At 35.2% G+C, this 15,218-nt stretch overlaps 1 protein-coding gene across 1 annotated transcript in view; it reads right to left on the bottom strand.

Annotated features, from left to right (window-relative positions):
* The window catches only part of LOC124533915 (zinc finger protein Xfin-like), a 36,651-nt gene extending 22,383 nt beyond the window's left edge, over positions 1–14,268 (bottom strand). The window contains exon 1 of the mRNA XM_047109501.1: positions 14,169–14,268. The gene's annotated coding sequence lies outside the window, so the exon portion shown is untranslated. The remainder of the gene's footprint in view (positions 1–14,168) is intronic.
* Positions 14,269–15,218: the final 950 nt, after the last annotated feature.

Genomic DNA, 15,218 nt, shown 5'->3' with positions numbered 1-15,218 from the left:
TAATAACTTTCTCAGCGCGGAGTAAAATAAAAAAACCCGTCGATATTGTTCCGACGCGGTGTTGACGTGCTTATTAAGAGGGAAAATTGTAAATTGACTCGCTCCATGATTGGCAAGGGAATATTAGCTGGATGCAATTTCGCCGCGTCCCTGTTTGCGTTTTTAAAGGAATTTCTTGACGCTAATCCATCATTTCTTTGCGCCATCGCTTTAGGTAAATACACTTTTCAATATAGTCGATGTTACGTGTAGGTAATTACGAAATTGTCAACGCTATTCAATGGAGATGCATTTTTTTTATATTACACGTAAGCGCGATGTTGACATAATTAGTGTGTGTTGGGAAACTAGATGGCGCTAGTTGTACGAAATTGTTTGATGAAATAAGTGTTTTGTTTTTTTTGTGTTTTAGTTTTTGGAAAGTAAATGAGTATATTTTTTTACTAATTTTGATACTAATTATGTTTCGTTTTAATTAGTATTGATTAAAAATAAACTTTAAATAAAAAACATATCCAATTTATTTTTGTTTAACGAGTGCTTCGATTATTTGTTAATTAAGTATATTTTCTAAATATAAGCACTTTAATGGATTGAATTAGTTACTTATTAACATGTTTACCACGGTATAATTACTAAAATACAGTTCGTGTCAAAAGCAAATAATAAGGATATATTAAATTTTTAATTTCATCATGTGTATCGCGACAGCAGCGCCCCTAGCGGCGGACGCAGCTGCTCGCCCGCGCCCTGTCGCCGCTTTATTATTGTGGTATTTCCAATATCTCCAATATTTTCCCTTTCCGCGTCTCCGCCATCTCATTACTGGCTGACGGCGCTAATCCGTCGGGAGACGCGCCTAATGGAGGTGATCATGTGTCCTACGCATTCAGACATGACGTATTAGTCGAACCTCGGGGACCGGCCTTAATAAACGAAAAAAAATACATCGCACACCTCAATATAAATCAAGCTGAGAAGAAATGCCAATAAATATCGCGCCGAAATCCAATAATTACGAGGCAATGAGCCGACCGGCAACAAATCAACGCGCGCGCATACTAATGTCTTATCCTAACATCAGATTAAAAACATCAATACTTGTCAATAGAGGTCGCCTCCCACGTAATTATAGCCAACAATATCCCGGGGAGGCTGAGCCGAAAGGATTAACGTATATCAAGTAGAAATAATTGAAGGAATCGATTAAATGAAGAGTATTAATTGGTGATGCGCCCGCGCATTCTGATCCCATCTCGCGTTCGCGTTCTTGATGCGCCCCGTGTTATATCATTCGTATCTCGATCTACGGCTAGGGGATCTAGGTTCTTATTCGGTTTATACGTTTCGAGCTAAATGCATTTTAATTTATGGTTTAACTTTAGTTATTTTAGATCCGTTCTAATTAGTTGTGTAGGATAAAACTATTAGGGATGATTTATAGAAAGTAGATAATTATAAACGATTACAGCTTAATTAACAGACATTCAATAATAAAAATAAAGAAAACGAATGGACAGGTATGACACTGATATTCTTACTGTTGGTCAATATCAGTACAGTTGAAGAACATCTGGATCAATGCGCGCGGTGGTAGCTTCACTTAATTGTAAAATGACGATTCAAAAGTGCTTATAAAAGCCTACTTGAATAAAGTTTATTTTGATTTTGATTTTGATTTTGAATGCGAAGACAGCAGGTTTAGTCTTGATATGTAAAATTTGTTTTGACAATTAATCTTGTATTCGACAGTGAAGGAAATATAGTAAAGAAAACAGCATGGTTTGAATTGGTCACACATATATATGAGATCTGTGTGGGAGCACGATTGAACAATATCCAAGACTGAATAGAAGAGGGGAGTAAGTCAACAGCCAGTACTGGTGCTTGGTTTTCGAGGAAAGTAGCGGAATAAAGGAAGGTTCTTTATCTCCTAGCTACTTATTGAACGTATTTCGAGTGTGACGTTCTCTTACAAACTCACTTTGTATTGTTTTAAGAGCAGCTATCAAAAATTACCGTTACCGGTTTAAGTAGGTATCATATGACATATTTTTAAAAGTTTCGTTTTTATATTTATGTAAGCTGTATGACATTCGACATGGAGGTATTTAAATACTTCTATATAATAAAAAAAGTTAAAAGCGAATTCGAAATTCAAAACAGTATCAAATAACGCTAAACACTTCAACATAAAAGTCATAACTTTTTAATTTGCGTTTAACGAAACAGTATCGCGATTAACTCAGTTAATACGCAATTTAAAAACCGAACAAACGAATGTATGTAAATTGCTCAGCTATGTAAAAGCCGGCGATAACCTTGCAATATACACGTGCGATCGTTTCCAACGAAAATTAACTTTATTCCATCGCAATAAGAGTCGTATGGAGGAATAAAAAACATTGTCAGTTCCGAGTGAGCTGGAAACAAGTACGTTCAGAAACTGCTTACACGAATTAGCGCGTCAAAGGGGCGAAGAGGGGGGGGGGGGCGAAATTAGAAAATTCGCCTCCTCCTACGTTCCGCACGTCATAAACTGACAATTTACGATAACTCCCGGATTAGCCTGTTTGTCTGTTATGCGTCCGAGTATGACGGGGGTCGGGGTAGCGGGGGGATTGTTTTACATTTGCATTCGCGAGTTCCTCCAATCGGATTGATCAAATGTTTCCACGCTCCCAAACTAGATAACAGACTTTTACAGTAATTCGGTGTTGAGTGAATTCCAAGTTTCTATTACGAGATTATGTACACACTTGTACATAGAACCATTACATATTAAATGTACAAGTAATGAAAAGGAGAGACCAAAAAGTCCTTTCCGTGGTTTTCGTATTTTTTGGATAATTGATTGTTTATTTTTATTATATATATTAAAAATAAAAATCGTTAAAATTAGCTTTTTCATAGCAGATACTGCACCAGTCGATAAGTTTGAGAGTACCGCACCGCTGATTACCGGCATTACCCCGAGCCCACTAATAAAACGACCACGAAGGTGTTTTATTGTGAAATTAATTTGACTACAAAGTCGTTTGCTTTGTCCTCGTCCACATCTATGTAGGCCATTAAACGTTACGGCGACCATGCTTCATAAAGAGTACGGCCGTAAAAGTTAACTATCTGTCCCGCGATCCCGCCGTCCCGCCGTGCGTCCCGCGCGCCCTGCGGGACAGATTTGAGAGCGTATTTCGTGTACTGTCAAATATTTTTTGATATCATTGTCGTTATTTAGACCAGGCTCGGAAATGTTTGTCAACATGAATGAGGTATTTTTAATTAATGTTTTAAGTCAAAGGATTTGTCGATAAAATGTATGAATAAAAACATAATTATATTGTCATATTATTTATTTAAATAAAGCACATGAATGCTTAGATGTACTGACCTAACTTTAAATCCACAATTTTCAGAAAGTGACAGTCTATATGGACAGCAACGAATTCTAAGATCTGATGCAGCGTAGGTACTTATAACATATATACATAATGCTTGTCAATGCCAGTGTGCCAATGGAGTAGGTATGTATGTATGTCTGTAGTCGTTCAAACGCAAACTTAAATAACTTTATTCAATATAGAAGTATTACACTTTCTTATTGATGGTCAATGGAAACAGTACCACCGGTTCGTAAAAGAAAACACCCTAACTTGAGAAAAACCGGCGAAAGAAACGCAGTTTTTATTTGTTTTTTTTTGTGTCATATTATATAAATAGTTTAATATAAAATGAAATAGTCAGGAGGCGATCGTTTCATTCCCAAGGTGTGCTATCGATCATAAACTCATTAATTGTATAATAAACTTCTGCACACAAGCGTTCCTTAATTTATTTTTTTAAATTTGGCAACAGAGGCATTGCCTCACAAAGGAGTTACTGACTCTATGCAGTCGAGTAACAGGAGTAACAAGTTTGTGTTTGTTCCTTGTACCAATGCTATGAGAATCACATTTTCTCATAAAATCATTAATATTTTTTCGTACATACATAACATTGCAGAATATATATTGAGAAGAAACAGTCAATAATTGATTTCTTTAAATTTATTCCTTAACGATTCTATAGCTCCTAGGTTATAGATTGCACGAATAGCCCTCTTCTGCAGCACAAATATAGTATGGATAGCGATTGTTAGGCTGGTCGGTTATGCGGTGACAATCAAGTTTAATGAAAACTTTTTCATGTCCATAAATATAATGCCTCTCTGGTCACCGCATTGCTAATTTCTTAAAGGGCGACCGCGACCACGCTTCGTAAATAATTGTCGCGCTAAAAGAAAATCCCAGCAAATCTACGCGATTAGCATAAAAACCATCTAAACGGACCGACGGAAGACATCGTCTTCCTTCCGCAATATTTGTGAAAAAATTACACACTTCCGTCCGACATTTTGTCTAGCGCCAACAAACAAAGTCGCTAATGTTAATTGCAATGGAGGAATTAAACTTTAACTCGACTACGCGTTGTTACGGACGGCCATTCATTTGAACATTTATAAGTTCAGCGTTTCTTATCAGCTCTGACCTCAAAACACGAGATAAGGAAGACGAGCGATAAACAGACATCAGAGTATTAAACAATCTGTCGATGAGGAAGTATTTAAGGTTTATTTTCTATACTTCGATGTCCAAAGGCAGGATACGTAAATGTTGACTGAAGATTAAGGATTCAAACCCGGGTAAGCGCAGCTGGACTCGTGTGCTTAATTTGTGTTTATAATTAATGTCAATTAAGGAATAGAAACATAAGGCAACTTGCATGAATGGTATGGTAGGATAAGCATAGACCTTTTCATCGACTTTGCCCAGCTGTGGGATTGGAACAGGTACTGGTACTGACTGTTATTTTTACTGTTTCTTTGATAGATAGAACTCTTAAAGTTGTTTTCTAACAAATTTAAAATTGTATGAAACATAATTAGTAGTCATTAATTAGTTATTCAAAATAATGAAAAGTATATTTATTTCTGTTTCTGGTAAAGGCGAAGAAATGTAATTCCTTGGTAAGCAAATATTTTTTTAAATTTCACTGCGTCCTTTTTCTACAACAATGTATTTAGGTCATCTCAGTATTCCATCTCGGCCAAATGCCATTCTGCGTCCCAAGGACTGTCAACCACGTTTACCCCATTGGTCGCTTGAGACGCATTTCGTTCATCTTGAAGTGGTCCGTTTCTTCTGCCGTGGCATATTTCAGAACACATATCGAATGACAACTTAATTAAATTCAATGGAAGACCCATTGAATAGCTCGGCAGAGAAATCACACAGCCTCAAGCAGACACGTCGCGTCGTTAAAATTTAGGAATAACTTCACCCGCAGAATCCCCCCGAATTCTCCAGACATCTGTTCCGAATCGCAATAAAAGTAGACGGCGGCAGAAACATAGAATTTTATCACGGCCGTGTCCATCATAAAGCATCCCTCGCCGGGAGGGGGCGCATAAAAGTTTACAGGCATTCGGCTAATAAATCGTGTCAAATAAATAAGTGTTGAGTCGGTTGCCGGCATATTGATTCGTCATGTGCCGCCTTAGAGAGGGTCGGGGGGCGCGGGGCCGGGTGGTCATAAAGGTGCGTAATGGCCGCCGTCGGAAGACAGCGCAGTGGCGCGCATCGATTAGCGCTCCGAGTCGCCGTCAGCCGCCGACGCAACGAGCACTCCAGCGGGCACGACGACCTGATGCCGCCACACCTTCTAGCCCACCGCCTCGGCGTCTTATCTCGGCCGTTCCTTTTCAATTTCCACTTAAACTGCCACAAATCCGTCCGCTCTGGATCTCAACGTTCCATTTTCAAGTTCGAACTGAACTTTACCGGTTATCGTTCATAGATGGCGCTAGTCGTCGCGTCGGCCGCCTTCGTGCCGCTCCAAGTGCACAATAAAACATTGGTTAATAGCTGTAATTGTGTCATAGCAAGTTAATAAGTCGCATAAATCATGCGCGGTCGAATCGTAGTTATTAAAGCTGTCGGGCGCGATATAGAAACGTCATGTAATCCGATGCGCGTTTTGTTTATTGCAAATAATACTCGGATACAAGTTTGCGTGCTCCTCCGATCTAAATCTCCCGTAATGGGTAATATGAAGAATTTTAATAAAACGGAAGGTTAAGACGATTGTTGATATTTATTGATCGCTCGGTTCGGCGTGTCGGTGTGTCGGTGTGTCGGCGTGTCGGCGTGTCTGTGTACAACTTGACGTATTATTGCCGTAAATTACAATATCATTATTGTCGGAGGACTTGTCTCAGGATTTCCAATAACAAATAACCGATTTTACAACAAAGTAATGTAATACAGGATGTTACAAAAATAACATAACTTTAAAAAACAACAAATAGTATTATTCAAGGAATTTTGATCTTAATCAATTAGTGCTCAAAGCAGCTAATTGGAAAAGGATATATTTGTCTGATTATCAGATTTAAGAAGCATTACAAGAATCAATAATATGTGACTTCAGCTTATATTATTCTTGCCGGTTCTTCTCGGTTGGATCTAATCTAATCTAATCTTAACCGGTGGAAGCTTCACTTAAATAGTTGTTAAATGACAATTCAACATTTGACAAAGCTATTTGAATAAAGTATTTTCAGATTTTTTGATTCATTTTTGGTTTTGCTTACTTTTGATTATTTTGATTTACTTTTGTTTAATCAACAATCATCAAGATAGACTTCATTCAACTAGGTACTTCGATTCTTTCAAGAACATTGAAATCGTTGTTTAGTAAGACAATATTTATTCGGACATTGATATAATATTATTTCACATTATACAGCATGTATTTAATTACGTTAAGATGATAAAATATAAGTCATTACATTTTATAGATAATTGGAAAGCATCCTGTGCACGGGCCGGGTTCGAACGCCAGTCCCTCGACTTATTGCCGCTGCCTTCGGACGTTGATTAAAATCTCTCACTACATTCACACAAAGCTTTACTTTGATATATTTATAAATCTTACGAAACGTCTACTCCGACCCGACGACCTGACCTCATCGCTACACGATTATGACCTCTAAACCGAAAGCCGCTGGGTATTAATTAGCATATCCGACGAGCCGGAGTTGCCTACCACCTGTCAAGTGATATATTGACTTTAAATAACATATCTTATTTATGTTGAATCGGAAACAAAATGTACAAAAAGTTTTTATTATAAATAATCGAGCTGGCGGAGTGGGAGGACGACTAAATTTGTTCGAAGGCTTGTATTGTATCTTGTTCTGTGGATTTGTTCGCTAGTTCGAGATAAATTGCACTAGATAATGTTACTTTCTGTAATAACTTGATACGAGCTGTTATTTTTAACGTTTATAACGTGTACGCTATCGGAATCTATTTACGAGCTGTTGTGTGGGTCAAATGCAACTGAATTTCGAATCGAGTTGTCAAGCGATTGAGCTGTTTTTCACGCGCTTTTAGAGTTCCAAATTTCAATTTTTTTTTAAATACTACTTATTATTTTCTTTGGATTGATCTTTATTAGCTGTAACCCTAAATGGGGAAACTGGGAATCAAATAAAGGAAATTATAGAGAGTATCAAAGGAATTCCAAAAGATACGTTTAGTAGTTTTTACATGTTTAAGGGATAAAGGAAATGTGTTATTCATGTAAATATAGATAAAAAACGAAAACTTGATGAAAGTTCTAAATTTAAATTTTTACGTTGAGATTTATCATTCGCCTTTCAACTGATTATCACAGTTTCAATCCAAGTCCAAGACAATTATCTGTATACCTTAATAAGTATTTTTCAAATATTTTGAACGCAGGACGAAGAAGAGAGGAGAGAGGTAGCTTTCCTCATATTATTAGGTCAGAATGGGCAGTTATTTTTTCTATATTCTATAAATATGACCTATGCTGATCAAAAATATTGATGCTGAGAGAAGTATTTCAAAAGTTATAATAATTAATTAACTAGCGTTATGTATCGCCCAAGCATTCTTTAAATAGATATAAAAGATACGCCACATGAGTAAAATGTCGACTGTTAAAATAATATCAGATGTGCAGATAAAACAAATGACTGTGTAGATAAAAACTGACTCATACAACTGTCATACATACACATTTATGTTGAATTGTAAGTAAATGGCATGCTAGGTAACGGACTCTACTTAAGTGGGAATTTTATTTTTATATGTAATATTATAGAGCCTTTACATATAGCTTGCGTCCTTGATTAACTTTATTGCTTAAAAAAAGATATATTGATTGAATATTGCTATTAAAACATTAAGAGCATAATTATACCGCGCTGTTTAGGTTGATGGATATACAAATGAAGGCATATTAGATACAGGGCCGTGTTTATTAAGATAATGGGGCTCCTGACTAAGTAAACAAGGTTATAGATTTACTTTTATTAACAATCACATATTTATATTATACTTATTTATTTGATCTGAGGAGGCCCTATCGACGGCGAGGCTCTAGGCACTTGCCCAAAGTCCAAAGGCAAAGAGGGGTCTGATTAGATACGTACAGATTTATGATAAACGCATTAAGCACAGGACAATTGATTGAAGTTCTATTTAAGAAAACAGCGCATTATTTTAAATGTAAAACAATTTTTAGATAGATTATCAGCACCCACAGTAATCAGTTTTTTAAGTAATATTTACCATTGCTTATAATCTTGGTATCTAAGATGTTATGTACTTGCTATATTGGTTTAATCACACTTGAAACCGGAACGCAATGATACTTCATATTGTTTAACTGTAAGATTACTATTTATATATCTATAAATGTATCGGTACACCTGTGTTAGACATTAAAACTTTCAACTTACATTACTAAAGTTATTTTAATGGAACATAATACCTTAGATCATAGCTGTGACATTAATGTTTTCATATCGAATAATATAAGTGATGGTAGTCACTTCTCACCGTTCTGATATCTATATACAGAACACGACTTACCATCAGGTGGCTTCTCTGCCATCTGCTTTCCTAGTAAACGCAATAACATTACCGATTACATCTACTAATGTATTTCAGTTTTATTGAGAAGTTAATTTTGTTGATTACTATGTACTCGAATTGGATTCAGTTTTTAATGAGTTTTAACAGGAGGTGCGTTTTTTTGTTCTCTTATGTAAGAACATTATGGATAATCCACTGCTGTTTTAATGTATATATGTCTGTCTGTTCTCTACTAAAGAACAAACTCAAAGTAAAAGTTTTTCCACTCTAGGTACTGTTCCACTGCAATAACCCACGCAGGTTAGTCTGTTCATTTGTTTTTAAATTACATTATTAGGCCGACGGGTAAATGGATATTCTGATGGTAAGCAGTTACCATACATAGATATAGTCTTTGTTAGAAATATTAATCATTTCTTATGCTAATCCATTAACTTTGGGAACTTATTTGTAATACCTTGAGCCTTAAATAAGTGGTTCCTACCTGACTTTGAAACCGTGATCTACAGTCAACATCTACACGCTCTATTAAGTCATGTCTTGCCCAGACTTTGTAATGTTAATGAGAGTTATTGGATTCGATAAATCGCTCATCTGGTTTCGATGTGTATTCATTCTATTCGACAAATATATAGCCCGAGCATTGTTCGATATTTCACTTAAACGGGACATTAATATGAATTTTAATCATAAAAATTATTAATATCGTTATATATCACAACCTTTTTCGGCGCAATCCGGGGAACCATTAAAACGAGACATAATTCAACACAGATCGAGTCGCGAGGCCCTGAGTCTATGACACACTCGCTAAATCTCTCTGAAGGCGGTCTCATCGCCCATAAATTATTATTTTGTAAATAAAAATAATGAAAATAAAAACGCGTCCCGCGCCGGAAACGTTTGTCCCGTCACGGATAATCCGGGACACTTGATTTATTAATAATTACCGCATTATATTCTAAGTCACGAGACTAGTACAACCTGTATAATGGAATAATATAATTACTGTGGTATGACGTATAATTAAAATTATGCCTCGTTGACTCGTGTGAGTAGTTGGGAATGCTTGGGTTAGATCATTAAAACTAGGCAATTCTGGTGCAGTTTATTTTAATGGATAGAATTATTCAAGGGGAAGGTTTATTTGCATAATATAGCAAAGAAACACTGATAATTTTATAGAATTGTAATACGATGTCGTAAGTAAAAAACGACAAACTGTAGTATATTTAGTATCAGCTTTGCACCCGTGCGATGCCGGGGCGGGCCGCTAGTTGGTGTATAATTTCTTTACTTTGTAACTAAACTAAAATTCTTATCACTTAATATTAGTGAAGTAGCTGTCTTTGATTAGTCAGAATAAAACATTAAACAGTAAGTGGGATGTGCATGTCGAATTAAACAATATTTTTATTCATATTATGAAATAAGTCAGATGTTATTTTTTTTTAATAATAAAATATATTAAATAGCAAACTAAGCAATTATAGTAATATAATATCTAAGTCGTGACTAATTATTATTGGAATAGTATATAAGAGTTACGTTGTAATGCCTACTACAAGCTACACTATGTGTTGGTACACAAATTTAGCTTGATGCAAACGCCTCAAAAGTTGTTTATAACAATATAAACAACCGAGATTACCAACATGTAATATATGTTGGTAATCTCTACTTTTTTCTACAAACTAAAAAACATTGTTCCTGTTTTTAGTGTAGGTTCTCATAGCTTTGGAGTCGTGTTATTCTATATAAGTTTATTTTTATCAATATTACAGTTATTCGCACAAGTATACAGAATCATAACCGATATATTTTAAATATGTAGATCTTAATCCTTACAAAGTCAGTGATATATATGTTTGAAAGAATGTATTTCCATTGATTTCTCACGGCCGTTGTTCTCGCCACTATTATGCAACTAGTCGTAAATCTGTCGCATCGGACGTGCGTAATCTTCTCTTTATGACGAGTGATGAACTGCCATTGTTTGTCAATCGTAAATTTCGTTTTTTCTCAACGTGTCATTGTTGAAACTTTACGAAATGTCAAGGGAGACCTTTCTAGAAATATAACAGTTACGAAATTAACTTTTGCTTGCTTTTTTTAAATTTAAAATGAATTTGCACAATACTAGTAAAAGTACATAGAAATGTTGAGTTATAATTTTTATTATATTTAGTTTAATCTGTAAATATAACAGACGGAACAGAAGAACTGAAGCTCAAAAAGAAAAGAAGATATTTGAATGGGACATTACCTTTCCTTTTTTACTGTACATATGTTGATATGAGACCCTTATATGTCCATACATAATACATAAATACGATAGAGTAGGACTACAGACCACACCAGCTTCTGTTATAATATTGTTGAATAAGTAATATTAGTTCATCTATGCTAATATTGTTTGCGTTAAATTTTGATGGTTTAAAAAAGGACAAACAATTTTTTGGTATAAAGTAAACGAATGTTTTACAGCATATAGTTATATTTCTATGCAAATATACCAAAATTACTTTACTTTACCAGGACACCTGTTTCAGCTAACATAAGGATGATCTAAAATATGAACAATGTATGATACTGTCAATTGACGACCTTCGTGGTCGAGTGGTATGTACACCGGTTTTCATGGGTACGCCACTCTGAGGTCCCGGGTTCGATTCCCGGCCGAGTCGATGTAGATTACCAATAGTTTTCTATGTTGTCTTGGGTCTGGGTGTTTGTGGTACCGTCGTTACTTCTGATTTCCATAACACAAGTGCTTCAGCTACTTACATTGGGATCAGAGTAATGTATGTGATGTTGTCTCATATTTATATTTATATATATTTATAATGTGCTACAACCATGAAATCGAAGTTGTTACACCTCTTAAACCAGTAAATACACTGGCTCACTGACTTTAGAATAGCATTATGAAAAAGTAATGGTTGTAGATTATCTATCCAGTACCTAAGTGCTACCTTCCGAAGAGACGTACTTGGTCAAGTTAAAAAAAAAACGGAAATAGCGTAACGCTTACGTGGTCACACTTTTATATTTTTTTATCAATATGATAATCTCTACCTTATAGGGTATAATGCAAATTCATTAGTGATTTTTATCGTTTTAAATGCAAATATTAATAAAAACCGGTAATTTATCGTTTGTATCTGTTATATGACATGTTAACTTATAGTTTAATTGATAGTCGTTTCTCACGCATAATGTATCGCGTGTTATCATAATCGTTCACCGGTCTCGCTTCTAATCAAGGTTTCGTCGACTGAATAATTATTATATGTCAAAACGTTAATCATTAAGCAATAACTAAAAACGTAGGTACTTAATATTTTTACTCTGTAGGAATTTATAATTGTAATTAATTTATAATCTGGGCAGAATGAATTTTTCAAGTCATACTTACATATTTGTTACAAATTAAAAAAAAGTAAATATATTTAAATGAAGTTCTATTTTTGAAATTGTTAAAATTCAAATACTTTCTTTTTAAATTGTTGTTAATTTATGTGGGTTCCTTATTTGTGTCGCGTATTCACATTCATGGTACTTACACTACCTACGAAGTCCGCCCTGTGGGTCGTATCGGTCTATTTTTTGCCATTTCGAAAAAAAAAATATTGATATCTCTATCTGACGTATATCTTTTGAAAGGTAATTAAGGTAAGACATGACTTCAAGAGTTATATTATACTTAATTCATTTTCTTTTAATTACCTATTAACTATTAATAAATAATTTGAACACAGATATCGGCTAACTTATGGGGTTGTAAATATCTAAGTCTCGGATTTGAAAGTTTAAGTAAAATTTCGTTTGTTGTTCTACTCAGGGTATCTACCGTATCTGCCGTATCAATTATAAGGGGGCTCCTGGGGCCCGGATCACGGAGGCCCCCAACGTACGTAAGCAAAATATAATAATAATAATTAATCAAAACTTTACAATGTTTTATACGGGGCACCGTCAATGCACGCTACGCTTCTACTTCTACTGTCAAAGAGTTCTCAGTAGCAAGTAGCAACCCTGAGTGAGAAAGGTAACAATGGCGAAGAAACTAGTGATTCTATATTCTAACATCATGGTACGTGTAGCCTAACTATTAGATCTTAGACCATGAAACTAGTTAAACAGTCTTCAATATTCTCTTTCGTGGTAGGTCTTTTGAGCCCGACTTGTTAAGTACCACCATTTATAATTTATTCTACCACAAAACAATAGAATTGTTGTTATCCGGTGTGATCGAAACAAGGAATATAGGTAACATCTTCGTTCCGAAGGTTGAGCCACTTTGGCGACGTAAAGAATGGTTGAAATTTCTTACAGCGCCAATGACTATGGACTGTGATGACCTCTTACCATCGGGGAAGTTTCATTTGCCCGTGAGTAGAAAGTCTCAAGAAACAAAAACATTAAATGGTTATTTTTAAATTATAAAATGATAAATATTGAGAGATGACATCTGATAGAGAAGTATGGATGGAGAAGACAGGAGAATGATGATGGTAGATTGGTAGACCTAAGTCGGTCTCGGTACAGATTTGGTAAAAATATTGTTGATTTGGCACTATCCGATTTTTAGAAGATTAGAAGCTGTCTATAGTGGTATTCCTCGTATATTGTTTTTATTACCCTGAGGAGTAAGAGGTATAAGGAGTAAGAGTAGTCAATATGCTAGTAAATTAAAGAAAAAACCATAAATAATAAAAGTGGAATAATACGTACATTAAGACAATATAAAAAGTACTAATCACTTTTTAATAAACTATAAAGTTGAAATTATAATAGTATTAAAAAAAACTGCCCAATAAATAGTATAAATGATTCACTTTTCGAACTATCTTAATTTAATTACCCTAATATTATCAGTGTGCAAACTCCGCCCCTCTGTGTCAACGCCATCTATGTGTGACGCTGAACAACTCCAATGTTCGAACATTTTGAGGTTATGTTCGAAAATTTCATTATTAAAGTAATTCAGGACCCTCGCAAAATGTTACACATTCAAAAATCGAAGTAATAATATTTCGTCTTTGATGTTGTGAACTTATTCTTCGATAAAATGATGTTTTTGTCTTACTACAATGTTTTAGTACAGACTGCTTAAAACACATCAAGCAACATTTTAAAGTATATATAAAACAGTAAAGACATAACCGAGATTTTTATACAATTAAATATCGATAACTAGACATGTAAATAACTTACCAGGCCTTATAAAGATTCCAAATTAATTTTAAACACAAATTGAATAAGGAAACAACACGATTGTGACTCAGCTCACTTTGCGTCCGTGGGACAGAGAGCGTTCCGAAGTTAGCCGAAGTACGTGGCCCGTCCCTCGGCGGCCCGCCCCCGGCTTGACGGATTCTTCTGACAGCAGACGCGCGAGAAGCGCCCGCTGTTTTGTACGCGTGGCGCGAAACGCAAAAAAATTTCGCGCTTCATGCGAAACATTTAAAAATCGAACGGAATGAGCCCGTACGCTGACTTTTTGGTTGTATGGGAGAATGCCTTGATCACTTCATAGAGGTAACGTAAAAAAACAGAAAAACATGATTTATTTAAATGAACAAACTTATACTCGTAACAATTGTGATTAGTGCACGAGTGATGATAATGAGTACATTGCATACAGTTTGAGGTTTTTTTCGTGCCTTGATCCCAGTGTTGTGGTATATTGAGGAGTAAATAAATTAATGAAAATAAAAAGGTATATGACAAGTCCGTGTAACCGGTCGGCGGGAACAGATTTAAATCGTTGAGCAGGTAAGTCGGACAATGGCCATCGAGCCACGATTCGCTTAATTAAACATGATAAATAAAAAACCCATAAGCAGACCATCGTACATTCAAGATCAGGCAGCTGACTGCGTTATTTTGCTTTGTACATGTTGCGAGCTACTAGCTAGCGCGGATTTTTATTTTTGATTTCAGCGAAAACTTTTAGAACTTTCACACACAACTATTTTTAGTATCTTTTCATACTTTTTATTTTCCTTTGTTACATAGATAATTTAACAACCATAAATTATGTTAAAAATATATTGTAAAGTTTAAATATTTGCATGTGTCTTTACTTTCATTGTAACAAAATGTCAAGACATTCTATTTTAATTTTTACGATTAAACTATTAATATTACACACGTTGCCGTACACTAATAAGTATAATTAATTACCTTTGAATTAATTACTGGTTTTGTATATTGCGAGCCAACGGACATCTTCTGTAATGCCGTAAGAGATGGCGCCACCTG

This window comes from Vanessa cardui, chromosome 11 (assembly GCF_905220365.1).
Source record: "Vanessa cardui chromosome 11, ilVanCard2.1, whole genome shotgun sequence".
NCBI lineage: Eukaryota > Metazoa > Arthropoda > Insecta > Lepidoptera > Nymphalidae > Vanessa > Vanessa cardui.
The sequence above is the reverse complement of the archived record's forward strand: the minus strand, read 5'-3'. Positions and strand labels throughout refer to the sequence as shown.